Source organism: Zonotrichia leucophrys, chromosome 1A, assembly GCF_028769735.1.
Source record: "Zonotrichia leucophrys gambelii isolate GWCS_2022_RI chromosome 1A, RI_Zleu_2.0, whole genome shotgun sequence".
In the NCBI taxonomy this organism is placed as follows: domain Eukaryota; kingdom Metazoa; phylum Chordata; class Aves; order Passeriformes; family Passerellidae; genus Zonotrichia; species Zonotrichia leucophrys.
The window spans coordinates 27,094,869-27,108,127 of NC_088170.1; the positions used below are offsets into that span (position 1 = coordinate 27,094,869).

Genomic DNA, 13,259 nt, shown 5'->3' on the forward strand with positions numbered 1-13,259 from the left:
AAGCTGCTCACCCAAAAAGACAAGACTGTTGCCAATACTAGGTCAGATCAGCCATGCTGTGTGTAGCTGCATCTTGAGGACCTCAAAAAAATGGATGGAAATTTCAGAGTTTACCCGCACAGCTTGACAGGGGTACACTGCAAAGGTTTTCCTCCTGGTGAAAAGTTTTTCCTTAAATCCCTTTTTTATTTTAACTCCTCTTCAAGTAGTTGTTGCCTGCTTTTAGATCAAGCCTAAGACTCTTCAGCAGTCTCAGTATTTCAGGATCTCTCAGTATTTCCTTGTGGTCCAGTAGGTTGTCCAAAACTTGATTGATTCTCTTTTTCACAGGAAGCCTCCCAAGCTCCAGGTAGATGGGAAAAGCAACTTCCTCATCTCTTTTAGGGAACTCCTTTCAACAACAGGGTAATTGTTGTTTTACCTTATTCATAGGAAGAGAAAGTATTCGAGCTAGAGTCCAACAATAATCTTTTCAGCAGAATTACTACAAATTCTTTAATCACAAGTGAGCTTATACTATTCCAAGAGCAGAACTTTGCTTGTCTCCTTGTTGGAAAGCATGAAGTTTCTGTTTTCCCAGTTCTCTAGTTTATAAAAATCCCTGTGGATTCAAGTAACTCCCTCTAATTTAGCATAATTAATAAATTTGCATGTGTTGCATCCTAGGTCATCACCTAGGTCATTGATTAAGACATTCAACTGTGAGAAAGAGAAAGACTGCTCTTCTCGCTGCTGGTCGCCAAGCAGATGCTGAGCTGCTCGTTGATAAATTTCAAGCCCAGAGGTACTGTTAATTTTTAGTCCATCTAAACATCATTTCTTCCAGTCCACAATTCCTCATCTGCCACCTGGCAGAGTATGGAGTCAAAAGCTTTCCTAATGCTGAGATACATGACATCCATGTACAACAAACCTCACTTTGTTGTAGGAGGCACCAGGTTTGCTGAACATCATTTGTCCCTGGTAAATCTGGGGATTGCTAATTGAAGCTGTAAAGTTTTTGTTCTTCACAACAATGCTTATTCAAGCATCCCAAAAAGAGAAGCTGTGTGATTTTTCCAAGGTCTGAGGAGAGCCTGGCTGACATTTAAGTCCCCGGACCATTCCTCTTGTCATTTTTAGAAATGGCACCCAGCGCCACTGTGAAAACCATCCAGGGAAATGTGTGTTTTCTCTGTGAAGGACAGGGTATCCTGGAATTGCTTTGCCATGACAGAAGGGTCTGAGCCTGGGAAAGCACCATGATCATGGCAGCATACAGTGAGCTCTTGCTGCTCCTTGAAAATTTGGAGGAGACAGTGTAAATCTCATGCCAGGCCATGCCCATATGTGCAGAGGTATTTATTCCAGCTGACTGTGTAATTTGTGTGCAGTCATACCAGGTCTTGGCTTCTCGCTTAGACACCTGAATTAGGAGGACAACCTATCACATACACAATAATTTTTCTACAAAATAATCCAGAACTCTCATTTTAATCAACATTTTAGCTCAACTTCATTCTGTGTTTTTCCCTCTTGGGGGTATAATGATAATAAAGGAATCTGACTCAGTCCCCTGAGTTAAGAAATTGCTCCCTTAGGCAGTGTGACTCGTCCTACTGAGTTCAACTGGAAATTTATTTTGTTGCATAAAATAGAAAAATATGATTCATATACTGTTAATACTCAGCTGCATGTTTGCAATTTGAGCATTTAATGAATTTCAGTTCAACAAATTAATTGCCAGTTTAGCCTGAAAATGTTTTAGAGGTCCTTGGGAATAAGAAAGAACACAATTGCGTTCCCTTATCTGCATGGATCAGCACATGACCTCTGCAGCTAGGACCGTCATAAGAAAAATGGTTTTTTCTATTTAGAATAGCAATCACCAAGTCAGGGAAACCATTCTCTAAGTGAGGTCACATGCTAAGGGTGCTTTTGCTAATTATTTCTGGGCATTAATGCAAAGAAAATAATTCAAATTTCATCCAAAATAATTTACTCTCTACTTGAAAACAGTCACAGGATCATAAAGTTTTGAAACAAATATAGCCTTTTAAAAGACTTCTTTAGGAAAATATTTGAAGATTGATTGTTTTAGAGGTGGCTGCACTTGGAATTGCCTTATTAGTTGTAGTCTTCAATTTTACATCTGGTGCATTGTGAAAAACTTTTGGCCCACTTGAGGCTTTGTGCAATGCAGGCAGGCACTAAACTTCTCATCCTTGATCCTTTGGCTTAAGTGGCAGGGTGGGGAATGTCTACACAGAGAGCACAAGCAGCAGCAGCAGTCTGTGTTTTGGAAAAGCTACATTTCGAGACCAAGAACGTTGAAAGAACAAACCCAGGAATCCTGTCCCCCTGGATTTAGTTGTTTCTAAACCTCAGCTTTAAGAGCTTCCTTCTGCCCTGTCGATGATACTGCTGCAAGTGGTTACAAATATGAAATGCTGATAGAGATTTTTGGAGAGGGTTACTGAAAGGCCAAATGGAAGCTTTGGGAGAAGCATTGTGAGGCTTTGTACTTCCCAGGTCTGTGACTCCGGACCCCGTTAGCAGAAACACAGGAAAAAATCCATCCCAGCATGGATACCGCTGGAATGGTGTTAATTGAGGGCATGGATCATGAAAATATTGCCAGCTTTTGTCTCTTGTAACAAGTTGTTGATTTATATGGGAAATGAGCGCTACAAAGGTGCGTTTGTGGATAAGTATTCATGTTTCTCTCTTGGTATAAAGGGCTGAGAATAGAGGTGAAAAAGCCAAGAAATGAGGAGAATACAAAAGACACCCACACATCTAGTGAATATTATCTTGTTCAGTAAGTGACATGCTAATTTCCTCTTTGAGCATACATACTGTGGCCCTGCTGAAGTTTATTATCAAGTAAATTAAACTGGAACCTTTGGTATCTCAGTCCGTCTAGATAATAAATGCATTTCATTATTATTTTTTCAAAAAAAATAGAAAAGAAAATTGATTTTATTTTCAAAAAATAGTCAGGTGGAGTGATGCATGCTGTCTGTGTTGTATTTTAGGTGCTTTATCATGCAATTTCCCATCTCTACATGAAGTTGCTTAGAAGCTAAAGAAAAATAGAAAAAATAATTAGAAATTTCACTTTTGTAAAAGCTTGTCACTTTGACTGTACATTAGCTGTCTCTTCAAATGAAGTGAAGTGATGGGTGAAGGATGAAATATGCTAACTTTGCCCCATGTCTCTGAGCTACTCCTGAAGATAAAGTTCTGCTTTACTCACTGCGCTTATTTGAAAATCATACAGCAAAGTGTTCACAAAACTGTGATCCCAACTCAGCTTCCGTGTGTGAGACTTCATTAAAGAGTGAAAAAAAAAGTGCTTCCAATTCCAAAAGACAATAGTTTGAGCACTGAGAGTCCAAAGCCTTTATGCAATAGAGCTGTATTTTTAAATATGTCCTAAAGTCAGAGAACCAAAAGACCTAGATCTTCAAACCAGCAATCATGGTTGGTCTCCTGAAGCTGGACTGCAAGCCATGTGCTGTTGTCTGGGTAATTTATATCTATATTTCTCAAAGCTTCTCAAGTAATTGTATTTTTATTAATTTGTTTGGATTTCATTTGAAGTAGTTGGAGTAATGTATGCCAGGGAAGACAGTAGGTTTGGCATAGAGAAGATGTCAGTTATTTAGCTGTTGTGACACTCAATCTTCTTTATTCTTTCTAAATCTGCCATTAGCAGGTTACAATGAACTTGACTCCCTAAAATCTATAAAATCTCAGTAATTCCTTGTTGTTTTGCAAATTCCTCAATAGGCTATGCAAGAGAATTTCTCTGTAAAATTAATTTAAATAGTCCTTGAAAACAGACTTATTAAGCCTTTGTCAGGTAGTGGTTTGAGGGGTTTGTGTTGTTTTGGTTTCCTTTTTTTTCCCAAAAATTCAATATTTCCTTAGAAATAAAGAAATTTTCCTGCTGCCATTGCTGAACTGACTGATGGCTCTGCGTGGGTGTTGCTTATTGTGGTTATGCAAAAGAAACCATGAGTCACAAGCAAGTGGAAGAAAGCAGTTGCTGTAGGCACTGCCACCAGCCCTGGAAGTGGCAGAGTGCTGCAGGCACGGGGAGAGCTGCAGTTCTCTCCCATTTTGGCTCCTCATTTTTCCTGCAGTGTTGCATTTGACAGATCATTTAAATGGTGAAGAGAATGGCTACAAAACAGAAAGAGAAGCTGGGACTGAACTAGGCAAAAATACAAAAATAAGATGGATTAGGCAAAAGCAAGAAACAGAAATTGAGAAGTATACTAGTAATGATAAAAGAATTATAGTGAAATTTGATTAGGGACAAGTTTATTACAACCCCCAAACCTAAAGTATGATTTGCCCACCTGTGATGAAGGATAATGTTTTCCCACCTCCTTTTCATTCAAGTGAGACAGACAGGATCAGCAGCAAAGCTGTCCTTGGAACAAGTTTATCATTCCACTAATCCATCAGCATTATCTCCTGAGCTGCTTCCTTCTCCTGTGAGCCTGCAGCAGATGTAGTTACATTGCAAAAAATAAATGGAAATCACTTTCCAAGTCATTTCAGTCAGTACCATGAGACTACTTAAGCAGTGCTACGCTGACCACTTGCACTGAGACCCTCCACCTGAGACCCTCCTCTGAGCCTCTCCCTCTGTTCTGACTCATGATCAGTGAGGTACCAGCAACAGGAGGTGTTGACACAAGACAGTGAAGAATTGCCAAAACCCCAGGAAAAATTTAAAAATGAGCAGCCAGGTGTGTGCTGTCAAAATAAAAGGCAATAGGGTTAGAAGAGGAAATAGCAACACATGAATCTTGTGGTCATAGAGATTTATAAGTAAAAAATAAGTGGCCAAAAAAATATTACTCTCCCAGTTGTTTAATGAAGATATGAAATGAATAAACAAATAAACAAGAGGTTTGACAGTACCATAACTTTGATGATGAGCTTAAATGTTACAAATCTGGCTGTCCTAGGACATGTGAAGATCCTCAGCATTGTAAAAGGATGTAACTGTCCTCTGTTTCTCGGTTAATATACCAAGAAATCATGCTTCCACACAAGTTTCCTTCAATACTTCTGATCTCTCTGTGAAACAAAAGGTAATGATTAGTGCGACTCTTTCTCAGTTCTAGGCCTGTGTACCAGGGATCCAGAAACCTAACAGAAGCAATGATATTGATTCATTACAGGACCTTTAAGAAATCAATCACCTTCTAGATGCTGGTTTCTATCTCTGTTTGTTGTGAGGATTCAGCAACAGTTATGTTTATCTCTCTGCACCATCATCTGATAGCATTCATTGGGAATGGTGATGCTAGCTGATATTACTAAAAAAATATTCAGGTGTAATTTTTTTGTCATTGCAAGAAGTACAAGTTTCCATGGCTAGAATTATCTCAGATTTTGTATTCAAATCCATCAAGGGTTTTTTACTTATTAAAAAAGTAGCATTGGCAGATACATACATCAAAAGTTTAGTTAACAAATGGGGGGGGGGGGGAGAAAAACCCTCTTTGGTGCAAAAATCAATTGAGTAGAATGCTGTCACAATTATCTCAAGACCAAGGTTTTGTTCTGCACTGCCTGTGGCTAGCTCCTACTCCAGGCAGTAACTAATAGCTTGCAGTTTGGTCTTGTTTTTCTGGGATAGCAGAATAGTGCTTAAAGCAAATTTGAACTAGAGGGAAGAGGCATTGAGACACTGAAGCATATCCCTGAACCTCAGGTAACAAATGCCAGCCCCTGTCTGTGAAACACATTAAAGTAGCTTCAGGGCTGCTGTCACTCATGCTGTCTGCCTGCTCCAGAAGTGCCATTAGGGCTGCTGGAGAGAAGATGAATGGAGTGACTCTTCAGCAATTTCTGGTGGCTTTTCTTTGGAGGGGTGGCATGGCACAGAAGTAATCATGGCTCTTTTATGACATGGTGACAAGTTGGTTGCATATTAAGCCAGAGAAAACTTGAGACTTTTCATCTGGCTGAGAGTTTGAATGCACCTGCTGGATTTTGTTTTAACAAAAGCACCAGTGTCCACAGACTTTCCCATTTGAATATTCCTGAAAAACAAAGTATTTTTTTTTCCCTTTACCCTTCAAAGGAATGACAGACTAGCTGCCAGATTGAACTCTCTTTTGTGATGAAATATGTGCCACCAACTCCTTCCTGTCACTATAATCCTTATATTTCTAATTAGTGCCCTTCAGGGCTGTTAGGTGAGGAGCTGATGGTCAGAGTATGAGTTCTTTCCATGACATCTTGTTCAGACAGCTAGTCAAGAAGATCAAAGTATGTCCTGTGTAATACCCTCCAAGAGCAACACCTGTTCAAAAAAAAATTGGTCTTACAGTTTTCTGACAGCACTTTTCTTCAAGAAATTATCCTCCTAATTGATGCCAAAAGCAGAGGTCTGCTATTAACAGGTGGCTGGTGCAGAGCCCAGAAGGCAGGGTACTCAGCATGCTTTGGGCAGGCTCACTTTCTTTTCTTAAATGTTTCCTTTAATCCTCCAAACCTCTGCAAAGCCAGGTTTTCTCTTTTACTGCAAATGGACTATTTTGAGATAAATATGTGCTAGAAAATTGAAGCACTTTAATGCCCACACCCACAAGACTAATTTTTATGGCATGGCAATGTTTGACAGATAGAAAAGCTGTTGAGTTTTCCTTAGAACTTAAGAAATGAAAGGAAATAAGCTTATAACAAATTGTCTCTGAAACTCCAGGCTGCTTGTGAGACTGACAACACAGAGAGTGCTCTATGCTGAAAGACACTAAATTCTGGGAAAACAGGTATATGAAAATCAGTAAGGAATAAAGACAAAACTAATACAGCATTTCAGCCTCTTTGTTTCAGTCCATAAATACTTCCATTTATATACTTATTTATGTAGGTGGTGATCTCCTATAGTTATTGAAACACAGAACATTGCTATGCAGATGAGACAAAAAACCATGATAAGCAGCAACAGAAGTGACTGAAAACCTTAAACATTACAGGGAAAATAATATTTTGTCCACCCTTGCATGTATCTGGGTACTACATAGATATGTATATACTGTAAGCAAAGATAATCATGTGGTAATCCACAGTCTTGCATAACAGTCTTCATAGCTTTGTGATTTCTGCATGCAGGTTTTGCCACACATCTTGCACTATGGTTTGTTTCTTCATCTCTTTAAGCTGTGTTTCCACCATTCTAAATGTGTAGCAGCAGATAAAGTCCCAATTTGCCAGGTTCTTCTTTTTCTTTTCTCTATCCTCAGTGAATTAACATTCCAGGCAAGTATCTTTGTCACAAACAGAAAATGTAAGAAAAGGTAACCTGAATGCGGTGCAATTCAATCCTTGTCACAAAAATAAAAAACATTTACTTTTCCTTATTGTTTTTCAATCATATTTAAAAAGCAGTGATAATCATCCACAATGGATTTTATTTTGTCTCTGTTCCCAGATTCATAAATAGGAATTTATAATGCAAAAGTTGTTACAAGATATAGTTATCTCAGATACATGGTCCTAAACAACAACACATTAATTAGCAGTACTCAAAAATGCATCAGAGGAGATATCTTTTTTTTTTTTTTTTTGCAAAATTTTGCTCTTAATGTCCCTGAGGTGGCTCAATACCTTCATCAGTAAAGCAGACATTGACCAAAACTTCGCAGATGAGTGATCTATGGTGGTCATTTTTCTGAACATGAATATTTAAATATTACATAAGCCATTAATTGTCATAGACGTTTGAGGAGATTTTTTTCTCAGTAAAAAAGCCTTAGAAATCTCAGATTTCCTTCTTGAGAGTTGATATTAGTTGCTAGCAAGACTGTTGCGTGGAGACCTAATATGTCTGGTGAGCAGCTATGTCCAAACCACAGCCAAAACACTTATCTTGTCTGGGGAGCTGATGCCTGAGCAGCACCCTTCTGCTTCAGAGGCTGGGTTTGACATTATAAATGGTGCTTATTTTCTGTAGCCACCATCTTTCAGTCTCCAGTGTTAGCAACCAATCCTTCCAGGCATATTTGTAGGGAAACAAGGCATTCAGAGTCACTCTTTGTTCATTTGAAAATGAAATGAATTAGGCAATGTGCCCTACATGTTTGTCACAAAGGCTAGTATTATTGCTATTTAACCAATGGCTGTCATTTACTGAAATACTGAAACACATATTTAATTTTAATGTTACTGTCACATCTGAATTGATAAGTTAGGTATGCAAATTTGATTTCAAATGAGAAATTAAGCGGCTAATCAGTTGATCATTGCACTCATAGTATGCCATTAGCATTTTTGGTTTTATGTTGTTATTTGTCTTTGACTACCGGGTAGTTTTACTCTCACAGCACGTTATTTAATCCAGCTGCCATTTTTCTTGTTATATTTAATTAAAACTGATGAAGAAAACAGTTACAAGGGGAATAAAATTCTTGTTTTAAAATAGCTTGGTATGTACCTTACAGAGGTAGGAACAATGCTAGATAAACATGTCCGTGGATGTAAGATACCACACATACACCTTCAGCACAGAGACCATTCTGTTGAACCATAATTTTTTTGTATTTTCCATGGAGTGCTATATTTATATGAATGGAGTAAAACAAATCAAAACAGTAACTACTTGATTTTTTACTTTTCCAGCATTTGTACTTTGGATTGGTTTCCATTGTTTTGAGCATTCATCGTACTGCCAAGCTACCAACTGGTCCATTGAACTGATGACAGGTTACTCCTGAAGCATGTTAGGGGAGGTTTTTCTTATATCTGGTTCTTTAGTTTGATTTTCCAAATCCAATCCTCAGATGATTATTCTCTGTGGAAAGCATCAACAGATTGTTGGAATTTTTTCCCCTGTAACTTATTTTTTGTACTGTAGAAGAATTTGGAATAATGCTAAGAAGAATGTTTAGGGCTCTTATAAGCCACTAACTTCCCTTTCTTAAAGAGGAAGATCGGGTTAGAGAAAGTTTGCAGGGAATATACATTGTCAGAACTATCTTTTTGCCTAGAAACTCCAGTAGTTCTTGGCTTGGAGGCCAATTTTACATTTAGTGAGGAGCAACTTCTTTATACATGAAAACCCACTCATACTTGATAAGTCAATGTAGACAGATCACACATTTTGAAATTCCAGAATATAAATGCCCTGAAAATGTCATTTTCTCTGAATGTGGAGTGGAAGGAGGTATCTTCCTGCCATTGCAGCTCTGTGCTGCTGTGACTGTACGTGGTCTACACCCCCACACTGGATGAGTTGTGTGCTTTTCCAGTTCTCTTCCTGTCCCTTGATCCAGCAGTTTGCAAAAAGCTAACAAGATATTATGCACAGGGAACAAGGCAGAGCTGAGGCAAAGACTCTGGAAAGATGCATGGCAAACAAAGTGAGAAACTTAGACTGTGAGTTGGACTGGGGGACGAAATTGGGAATTTGGCATAGAGTTTCCATCAGAGACTTTTAAATGTTTTCGGGCAGGACCAGGAACCTCTGAGAGTAGCCAAAGCTCTTGATCTCTTAAACAGCTTGCACAGTGATGTAGAAACTGGTGAAATTTGGGGGAAAAAAGGATAAATGAATCTGAAAAGAAGCTTCAGTGCCAGCAGGACAGCAGCAACTTCTTAGGCAGTGGTAGTGGGGAGCAAATCCGGAGGAGGTACCTGGAACAGAGTTTAGAAGACAGATAAATACTTAGTGAGACAAGAAAAACTTAACTGAGCTACCAGAAAGGGAAAATGAGACTAGTGAACAAGACTACTGGGTGAGAGAGAAGGCAATGCGGCAGTGAGTGGGCAGCAGTGCAGAAAAGTAGAGGAGGGCTGGTTATGCAAAAGAACTGGGAGGAGGATGAGAAATTAACTACTTTTCTGGGACTAATGAAGGGAGAGGATGTGTCTTAGGAGCAGTCAGGAGTAGAGCAGAGGCATTTGAGGAGCATGGGCACACTGAATCAAGTTTGGAGAAGGTGGGGAACAAAACATCGAAGTCTGTTCCCAGTAAAGCACACTTTTCTACAGAGCCTGGCACTGGACCTGAGATCCAGGGCCTCTTACACACAATAGTATGCTATTGTTTCCAGTCAAGGCCAGGTGCCTATGAATTGGCAGCAGATGTCACTAGTGCTGTGACAGTTTTGTCAATATAGACACGATAATAATGAAGATACAGCAGTTTGATCTCCTTTAGGTGTGATTGCACCTGCTCAGAGACCCAGGAAGGGCTCAGTTCGTACCAATACCTCTGACACCAGATATACATTGGAGTTAAATAAAAGCTCATGTGTTACTACATACTACAGTATATAAATACACTACGATGTGTTCTACACCAGTGTCTAAAATATCCCCTTATATGTGGGAAACAGCTGAAATTATTAAACCAGAAGCTGTACTGTAATGACTGTATTAAATGGCACTCTTTGGCTTAAAAACCTGAGTGATTTCTGCTGACTCTTCTCCATTCTGACTAAAAGAGTTAAAACATTCAGCTGAAGTTACATCAGAACTTGTTCCCTAGATTTTGTATCCAGTACCCATAAGTGCATGTCCATGAATGCCCATCTGTTAAGTCTGAAGCTTTTTCTGCTTCTCTAGTTCAACAAACACACATTTATGTCACCTTGTTTGTCACACAATGGGAAATAGGTTCCACTAAGGGTTGGTGAATAAAGAAGTCTGTGAATTCTGCTCTTAGATATTGTGCAGGGAACATGATGCTATAGAAATCTAAAAATGGACTGGGCTCAGTATATGGAGCCTGGGGTGTTGGTGTATCCAGCTTTAAACCAGTACTTTGCTTTGCACTGATACTCAGTGCTTTCATCCCTTGCCTTCCAGAGCCTGACCTGGGACATGTGCTAGGATTTCCAGGGGTACCATATGAACCTCACTATAACTGACGCAGTAACAGCTACACTTTGGGTGGATATGGTAGTGCATAAGTGATTATTTTCAACATTTAGGCTCTGGGGTTCAGACTGAGCACCCAAACATTGCGAGTGCTCCACGCCTGGGCTCTTTGGCTGTCAGAGGGAATTAACACCACTCCTGACAATGCCCAAGGCTGGCCTGTGCATAGTGTGTGTGAAACATCCAAATTGCATTTTGAAGAGCACCAGAGAAAAACCTTTAAGGAGATTAAACTTCAGAAGGGTTTGTTTTACATGTAGTACCTGAATTCAAAACCTAAAAACGAGGAGAAGGAAAACAGTCACAGTCAGCTCATTAAGTGAGGTGGGGGGGGGGGGGGGGAAGAGCATGTAACTGTTAAATTGGATAATATATCATCTTGAGATGTGCATGATATTGAGTACTCTAGCATTAATTCTTCATTTCCAAATTTTTGAGTGTTAGACACCATGATCTGTTAGTATAGTTCTGCATTTTTATATGACTTATAATCTGACAGATGGTAAGATTTTGCAATTATTATCCCTTTATTTCCCCAGAATATGACCTAGTAGCTTTTGGAATATATGCCTAAGGGAAATGTTGCTTATTTCAATGGTTGTGTAAGTTAAAACTACAGCATACAATATAATGCAAAGGACAATTCTATAATGATAAGTCAGAGGACCGTATGACTTCATAGGGCTTTTTCTATTTGTGCTTTGTGTGGTTCTGGAAAAGGGAGTTAGCTTTTCTCTGTGTTATCCTGCTGCTCAGCCTCAGGGAAAGACTGGACTTGGACAGGATAAATTAATTTTCATTTGTACTGTGTCTCTCTCCCTTTCTCCCAGCATCACATTTGAAGCTGCTGTGTTGTGTGATCAAAAGGCATGTGATGCAGAAAGGCAGTCAGCCCTGCTACCATCAGCACAACTGTGTACAATATAGATGGTACTAGGGATTATGGAGATTCTATCTGACCAGTAAAAAGAAGAAAAGTATCCAGTCTTTAACAAACGGTTGCATCAATGGGAGTGGGAAAATATTTGATAAGTGCAGGCAAGGTAACACTTAGTAAAAAGCTTAAGGATTAACTTCTAAACTCGAGGTGATGTGGGAAAGAAAAAAGGAAAATGTTTACCTTCTGAAATCAAATGCATTTTCTTCCCAGGGCACCAAGCATCCCACACAGAAAAATCTTCCTTTGGCTAACATGCATTGCCTAACTCCAGAAGTAGTGCCAAGTTAGTCAGAGAGAATCAGCCTTCGCAAAGTTAGACCCTGCCTACTTATTGTCTTTGGAGTTAAGCAATGAAATTGAGAGCATCTCAATTTGTATGATTGGAATTTTTTCCCTTCCCTTCCCTTCCCTTCCCTTCCCTTCCCTTCCCTTCCCTTCCCTTCCCTTCCCTTCCCTTCCCTTCCCTTCCCTTCCCTTCCCTTCCCTTCCCTTCCCTTCCCTTCCCTTCCCTTCCCTTCCCTTCCCTTCCCTTCCCTTCCCTTCCCTTCCCTCTCCATCTGCAGTTGCAACACTCAGAACATTCAGGTTTTGGTCCAGTTGGCAGGACTGCTGAGACATGAACTGTTCTCTGTCCTCCTGATGTACCTGGAGCTGCCTGAAGGAAAAAAAAAAAAGTGTTGCTGTATGAACAGGATAACTAGCAAGGGATAATCTTGGCAAAAATAATTTCTATTAGCACTGTGAAACTTGAGATGATTTCTTTGATTACCTGTTCTAGAAATAATGTATTTCTTAACTGCAGAAATGTCTAATGCCTGCTCCAGTTAAGTTTTGGAAAACATTTATCATTCTGATCCTGTTTTCAGGTGCTCATAGCTTTATGGAATTCAAATTCAAATTTGCATTCAAATTTCATTTTTCAACCCTCCTTAGCTAATGACAGCTAAAGACACAATGTTTTCTGCTGGTAATCATGTAGAGGGATGTGGTATTGTGGAGAAAACAGTGTTCTACAACTTGAGAAGAAAAGTAGGAGCTTGGATCACTTTAATGTAATAGACTCAGACTATTTATTCATCTTCTTTATTATAGAAGAAATACCCTACATATTGGGACTAAGTATCTACTACTTGGCTAATGACAGATCATGAGTGTAATTGTCCTAACCACATCTCCATTGTTGTATTCTGTCTTCCTACAACAGCATAAAACTTGTCTATACAAAAGCAGTGTCCCAAAGATGAACCTAATGAAGCAATAATATCACTTTTTATTCTAGGAAGTCTCCACAGTCTTCAAAAAAAGCTGCCTTGAGGTTTCGTTATTCCTTCATCCCATGGCACACAGTTGTCCAGCCTTTGCCTTCAAACTTCTCTGTGCTGTGTAGATGAATACATATATCTGCTCTGTCTTTTCTACAGCTTCC

At 39.3% G+C, this 13,259-nt stretch overlaps 1 long non-coding RNA gene across 1 annotated transcript; it reads right to left on the minus strand.

Moving 5' to 3' along the window:
* Positions 1–6,819: 6,819 nt before the first annotated feature.
* On the minus strand, positions 6,820–12,247 carry LOC135442311 (uncharacterized). Its single transcript, XR_010438655.1, has 2 exons — positions 12,014–12,247; positions 6,820–9,645 (listed from the first exon to the last, which is right to left on the minus strand). It is a non-coding gene; the product is annotated as an uncharacterized LOC135442311 (long non-coding RNA).
* Between the last annotated feature and the right edge of the window lie 1,012 nt (positions 12,248–13,259).